The sequence below is a fragment of the Pseudophryne corroboree genome, chromosome 1 (assembly GCF_028390025.1).
Source record: "Pseudophryne corroboree isolate aPseCor3 chromosome 1, aPseCor3.hap2, whole genome shotgun sequence".
NCBI lineage: Eukaryota > Metazoa > Chordata > Amphibia > Anura > Myobatrachidae > Pseudophryne > Pseudophryne corroboree.
In genome coordinates this window covers 620,028,338-620,034,469 of record NC_086444.1, presented here as the reverse complement: position 1 = coordinate 620,034,469, position 6,132 = coordinate 620,028,338, and positions in this window count along the sequence as shown.

The window sequence follows — 6,132 nt, the reverse complement described above, 5'->3', positions numbered from 1 at the left end:
ATGTTAAACAGCCAGGGAGATTGTTGTTACCCCATGTTGGTTTTGTTTTATGTAGAAAAGAACCTGTGGTTTAGTAAAACTGTTTTTTCTCTAACGTCCTAGACCTAGAGGATGCTGGGACTCCGTAAGGACCATGGGGATAGACGGGCTCTGCAGATGACATGGGCACTTTAAGAAAGACTTTGGATCTGGGTGTGCACTGGCTCCTCCCTCTATGCCCCTCCTCCAGACCTCAGTTTGATACTGTGCCCAGTGGAGACTGGGTGCTTTCAGGGAGCTCTCTTGAGTTTCCTGTAAAAGAAAGCTTTTTAGTTAGGTTTTTTATTTTCAGGGAGCCTGCTATCGAGGGACTGAGGAGAGAGAAATGTGATACCCTGAAACTGCAGCCCAAATCAACTGTGGCACTACAGGTGCCAGCATGACTTTAATAAAAGTAAAATGTTTGCTGGAGTTGCATAAGCACTGTGCCAGCAGCCTACAGCTTGCAGCACAGAAGGAGTTAACAGCACAGCTCATAGCAATACAGATCAGTCTGCAAAATGCAAAGGGCATGACTCACCCATTTGCAAACTAAGAGCGGGAAATCCCAGATAGAATGTGGTCCTGGGAATGCAAAGTTATAAAAGGGTTGTCCTGCAGCTGCCTGCAGAACAGTGAGCTGAGGAGAGTGAGCAGGCAGTGAGGAGACTGAGAGAACAGTGAGCTGAGGTGATCGGGGCAGAGGCGGGAAGACGGAGAGAGAGAGGACCACGGTGTGAGGGGAACGAAGAGAGCGCGCCCACCCGCCAGACACGCTGCTGCCTGCCACGGCCGGAGCAAAGGAACAACACCGCCGCGTGTACAAGAGAGGGAGGTGGCTCAGGTCACAGAGGCTTCCTGACACCTGCCCAACATCAAAGACGCCACGGCACAAGGGCTCGAGATCCGGAAGGGGGGAGATCGCGTGGGAAGAGGATTCCCCTAACAACAGTCATACGGGAGAGACTGCAGTGACTGGGAGCACGGCTGCTGACAGCAGGAGCAACAAATATACCGCAGGTACTCTCACTTATCCCCAATATCCCAGCTATCCGGGTTACATGAACCCCAAGTACAGAAGTACTGTACCTGGGTCTTCATAGATGTTTCCATGTAAAGTAGAGGGTTATCATTAACTGCCGCCTGTCAGAAAGGGGGATGCCCCTAACCCTAAACAGCTCCGTCAAAGACTCTCCCTATGTAATAGCGCCTCCTAACGGGTCCATGTTATGACCTTCACACTTATACTGCACCCGGTTGTTACAGCACAGTTCAACAAAAGGTAACAGGACTGTGCAAACCCCTGTTCTTACTGTGCAAGCCAGAACTGGTCTGTTTACTAGTTTATATCACTGGATGATAATTGACTTACCTTTCTGTGGATACAAATGCGGTTGGTACCGTGAATCATTACTGCTGTTCTGTATTATGGAGAAAGTGGTTTTGCATGCCTATTTACAACTGTTTACCTTGCGTCCACTGACGCCACCTTAGAAGTCCTCTGTTTCAGTATAAGCAGTCTATTGGAGAGACATTGGCCGCAAACGCCCCTGGGGCGCAGGAACTGAACGTTACAGTCCAGCATATAACGCCCCCCTCGTGGACAGTTTAGGGAGGGCTCCCGCGTTACTGCCAGGACATACTTTACCCTAATAGGACATTATCCTCCAAATGATTGGTAGTACGGGTGAAGTATTTGATTGTTTGATTTGGTCAAAGTTATACCTTCGAGGTGTTAAAACTGTGAATGTTGTTATAAGACAGGGAAAGACTCAGGTTATTGTAATAATGTTCAACCTATGCAACTGTGTTTAATGAAAATTGAGTTACAGCGGTGACTGATATCGTCAGTGCAATAAATGGTTGTCACCGTCTCCATGTGTCGTGGTCCTTGAGCACATTGGGTTTGGGTTGCCCTTCCGGGGTTCTCCTGGTCCTTCTGCCCCAGCCTTACAGGTGAGGAGAAGAATAGACGCTGGCCAAGACATCGTTGAAGAGTGGATACGGCCGATTACGAGACCGACAGAGTTTCAGGTACGAACCCTTTTAAAGAGATATTACACTTGGCGTCCGCGAACAGGATCGTTTCAAGATGTCGAACCCAGATGTTCCGGAGTCGTCCTCGGCACAGGGACAACCACCAGCGGCACCCGGAAATCCGACAGGGACAACGGCATCACCGATCACCATGCCATATTACTTTGGGGCCTCATGGTTGCCGACATATGCAGGAAAACAAGTCCCTGGCTCAAGTACTTTCAAGGCATTCAAAGACAAAATGCTCTCCATGTTCCGCCTATATACGCTCACGGAAGAACAAAAAGTAGAGATCCTGAAGGGACAATTAACCGGCCCAGCACTGAGGGAGGTAGAAGCATGGGAGGATACGGAGAAGAATAGTGCAGATTGGATACTCCAGAAATTAAGGAACATATTTGAATGCAGAACGGTAGCAGAACTAAAGAGCCGTCTGTACGCAAGAAAGCAACGACCAGGCGAATCTCTACGGGAGTTTGCACTAGGCCTACAGGAAGCATTGAGAGCTGTACGAACACTAGATCCACTGGATGCCGGACTGACCGATGACACCCTAATTAATTTATTTATGGAAGGAGCACAAGGTGAAGCAATTCGGTCACAATTACGAATGTGGAAACGCCAAAAACCGGACAGTTCCTTCTCTGCATTTAAAGAAGATGTTCTACAGATCTTAGGAATGAATCAGGGCAACGAGGCTGAAGACGACGAGACACCAAGGAAAGTGGACGAAGAAAGCCTCCAGAGCATCCCTTCGTACAAGAATGTAGACACCACTACCCGAGCGGGGGCAGTCCTTCAGCAGGCACAGGCCCCAACAGGGCCAGACCCTATCGAAACCCTTAACCGACAGATGTCAGAAATGACGCTCAGCCTGTCTCGGATGAGCCAGAAGCTGGAAGAACTCGGCAAAGAACCAAGTGGAAGCCGACGCAGAGAAGGGCGTCAAGAACGCGGTGGAAGACGCCACCCTCGATGGGAGGTCACGAGGGAGTCAGGCCGAAGGCCTACCGATCGGTTTGACCCACAGGGTCGACCGATTTGTAGGGGATGTCACCAGAGCGGACACATCGAACGGAACTGCCCACTTGACCCTTTAAACGGGGGGACCCCGAGGCGAGGGACCGACCCTCGGGAGGAGAACCACTGACAGGTCCGCCATCGCGGGATTGGTGGCCCCAGTATGTAGGAGAGTGCCCTCACCTGAACATCCGCATCAATGGGATCGAGATACCAGCTCTCTTGGATACAGGCTCACAAGTCTCTACAATCCGATTCACGGAGTTCCTCCAACACTGGGACGAAGCTACCATTGTGTCCCCACCCACTACATGGCTCCACTTGCTAGCCAGCAATGGACAACCCATCGCCTTCCAAGGCTACTGGGAAGCTGACGTGGAAGTAGGAAACGCCGCCCTGACCCGCCAAGGATACCTCATCACCACGGCGCCCAGCGCACACTTGCCACCCGTGATCCTAGGCATGAATATTCTGCGAAACTGTCCAGAGGAACTAGTAGAAGCCCTGCGACATGAGATGAAGACCGCGACCCCTAAGGAGCGAAAGGCCCTGCAACAGACCGTCAAAGTACTAGAGGGCCGAAGGAAATTCATTAATGGTCAGGGTGAGATTGGAAAAGCCCGAATCACCGACCGCCAACCTGTTCTGTTGAAACCGAATTCGGAGCAAGTGGTGTGGTGCAAAACGAGAATTGGTCCGGGGGGAAGAAACTACGAGGCTCTGGTGGAACCCTGTGACCGGGACGGACAACAGCCGTTCGCTGTGGCGAGGACACTAGCCAAGGTGGTACACGGGAGGGTACCAGTCCGTCTTCTGAACCCACACTCGTATGCCATCAGACTCTACAAGTATTGTCCGGTGGCGAAGGTCAGTTGGATCGACTTCCAAGACATCGTGAGACAGGGGGTAACCATGGCTCAATCAGGAGCGGCAGACGGCGAAAAGTCGGCGGCTGAGGAAGAACCCCCATGGTGGGCCGAGATCCAGATTGGCGATGTTGACACCCCCACTGACCAAAGAGATGGAATATTACAGCTGGTGCGACGCAACGTTGCTGCATTCAGCCAACACCCTTCGGATTTTGGTCAAGCGGATGAAGTGTATCATCACATTCCCACCGGGACAACCCCTCCTATCAAGGAACGCCACCGACCCCTCCCCCCAACTATGTACCAGCCAGTGAGGAACATGATTGCGGAAATGAAAGAGGCTGGAGTCATCCGTGAAAGCCACAGCCCATGGGCCGCTCCACTGGTGATAGTGAAGAAGAAGGACGGTAGCCTGCGCTTCTGCGTAGATTATCGCAGGCTCAATGCTGCAACCCACAAGGACGCCTATCCGCTTCCCCGAATCGAAGAATCTCTGACAGCCTTGAAGACGGCGGCGTATTTCTCCACACTGGACCTCACCAGCGGCTACTGGCAGGTCCAAATGGCCCCTGAAGACATTGAGAAGACGGCCTTCACTACGCCAATGGGCTTATTCGAATTCCTAAGGATGCCATTTGGACTCTGCAACGCCCCGGCCACCTTCCAACGTGTCATGGAGCATTGTCTCGGACACCGCAACTTCGAGATGGTCCTGCTGTACCTCGACGATGTGATAATCTTCTCCAGAAACTACGAGGACCATCTGCGACATTTGGAAGAAGTGTTCCAACAGTTGATCCACTGCGGCCTGAAGCTTAAACCGAGCAAATGTCACCTGCTCAAGCCCAAGGTCCAGTATCTGGGGCATGTCGTCAGCGCTGAGGGCGTGATGCCCGATCCGGAGAAGATCAGAGTCGTTCAGGACTGGCCAGTCCCCAAGACCGTCAGAGATGTCCGAAGCTATTTGGGATTTGTGGGGTACTATCGACGCTTCATTGAACAATTTGCCGCAGTGGCAGCCCCGTTGCACGAATTACTCAGAGGCCAATCGGGTCATGAGCGAAGAGGGTCGTCCCTGGTATGTTGGGGAGAGGAACAGCAGCGAGCCTTTCATCGGTTGAAGACGTCCTTAATCGAAGCCCCGTTGTTGGCCTATCCCGATTATGAACAACCATTTCAAGTTTACACAGACGCTAGTCACCGGGGTTTAGGGGCCGTACTCTCCCAGGTGCAGGACGGGCGGGAAAGAGTGATTGCATACGCCAGCCGGGGCCTCCGCAAGACCGAGCGTAACTGTGAGAATTACAGCGCATTTAAGCTAGAGTTACTCGCCCTCATCTGGGCCGTCACCGAGAAGTTTAAACACTATCTGGCCGCCACGCCGTTCGTCATCATGACGGACAATAACCCGCTGGCACATCTGTCCACTGCTAAGCTCGGAGCCCTGGAACAGAGATGGGTATCCCGATTAGCAAATTTCCAGTACACCGTATCCTACCGAAGTGGGAAGTCCAACGGGAACGCCGATGCCCTCTCCCGATTACCCACCGTGGACATTACAGAGGAAGATAGAGATGTGGATGAGGATGTCGAAACCCCGGTGTTTAAAGTCTCTCGAAAGGGACGAACGGTCACGTCAGACCCCCTATCCGTCACCGGACCTCCACGAGTGGAGAATGCCCTACTGGATGCTCCCACAGTCGACTGGCGCGAGAAGCAGCGGAAGAATCCAGTGCTGAGGGAACTTGTGGCCTTGTTGCACCAGCGGCGCCCATTGACCCGGGCCCAACGGGATAAAGCCGACCCGGAATTGATAAAGTTACTACGGCATAGGGACCGCATTCACTTGGAGGAGGGGATCCTAGTGCGTACCAGCATAGATCCAAGTACCCACCAACCAGTCACTCAGGTGGTTGTATCCAAAGATCAAGCTGGTCTTCTGCTCACGGCCTACCATGACAAGTCCGGGCACTTTGGCACACAAAAGACTGAAGCTATCCTACGCACACGGTATTTCTGGGTGGGCATGCGAGAAGATGTAGAAAGATGGTGCCGTGACTGTGTTCCATGCACAAGGAAAAGGCAGGCCGACATTACCCAAAAGGATCCTCTGCATCCCATTAAGAGTCAACATCCACTACAAATTGTTGCCCTGGACCACGTGAAATTGGAGCCGAGCACCAATGGA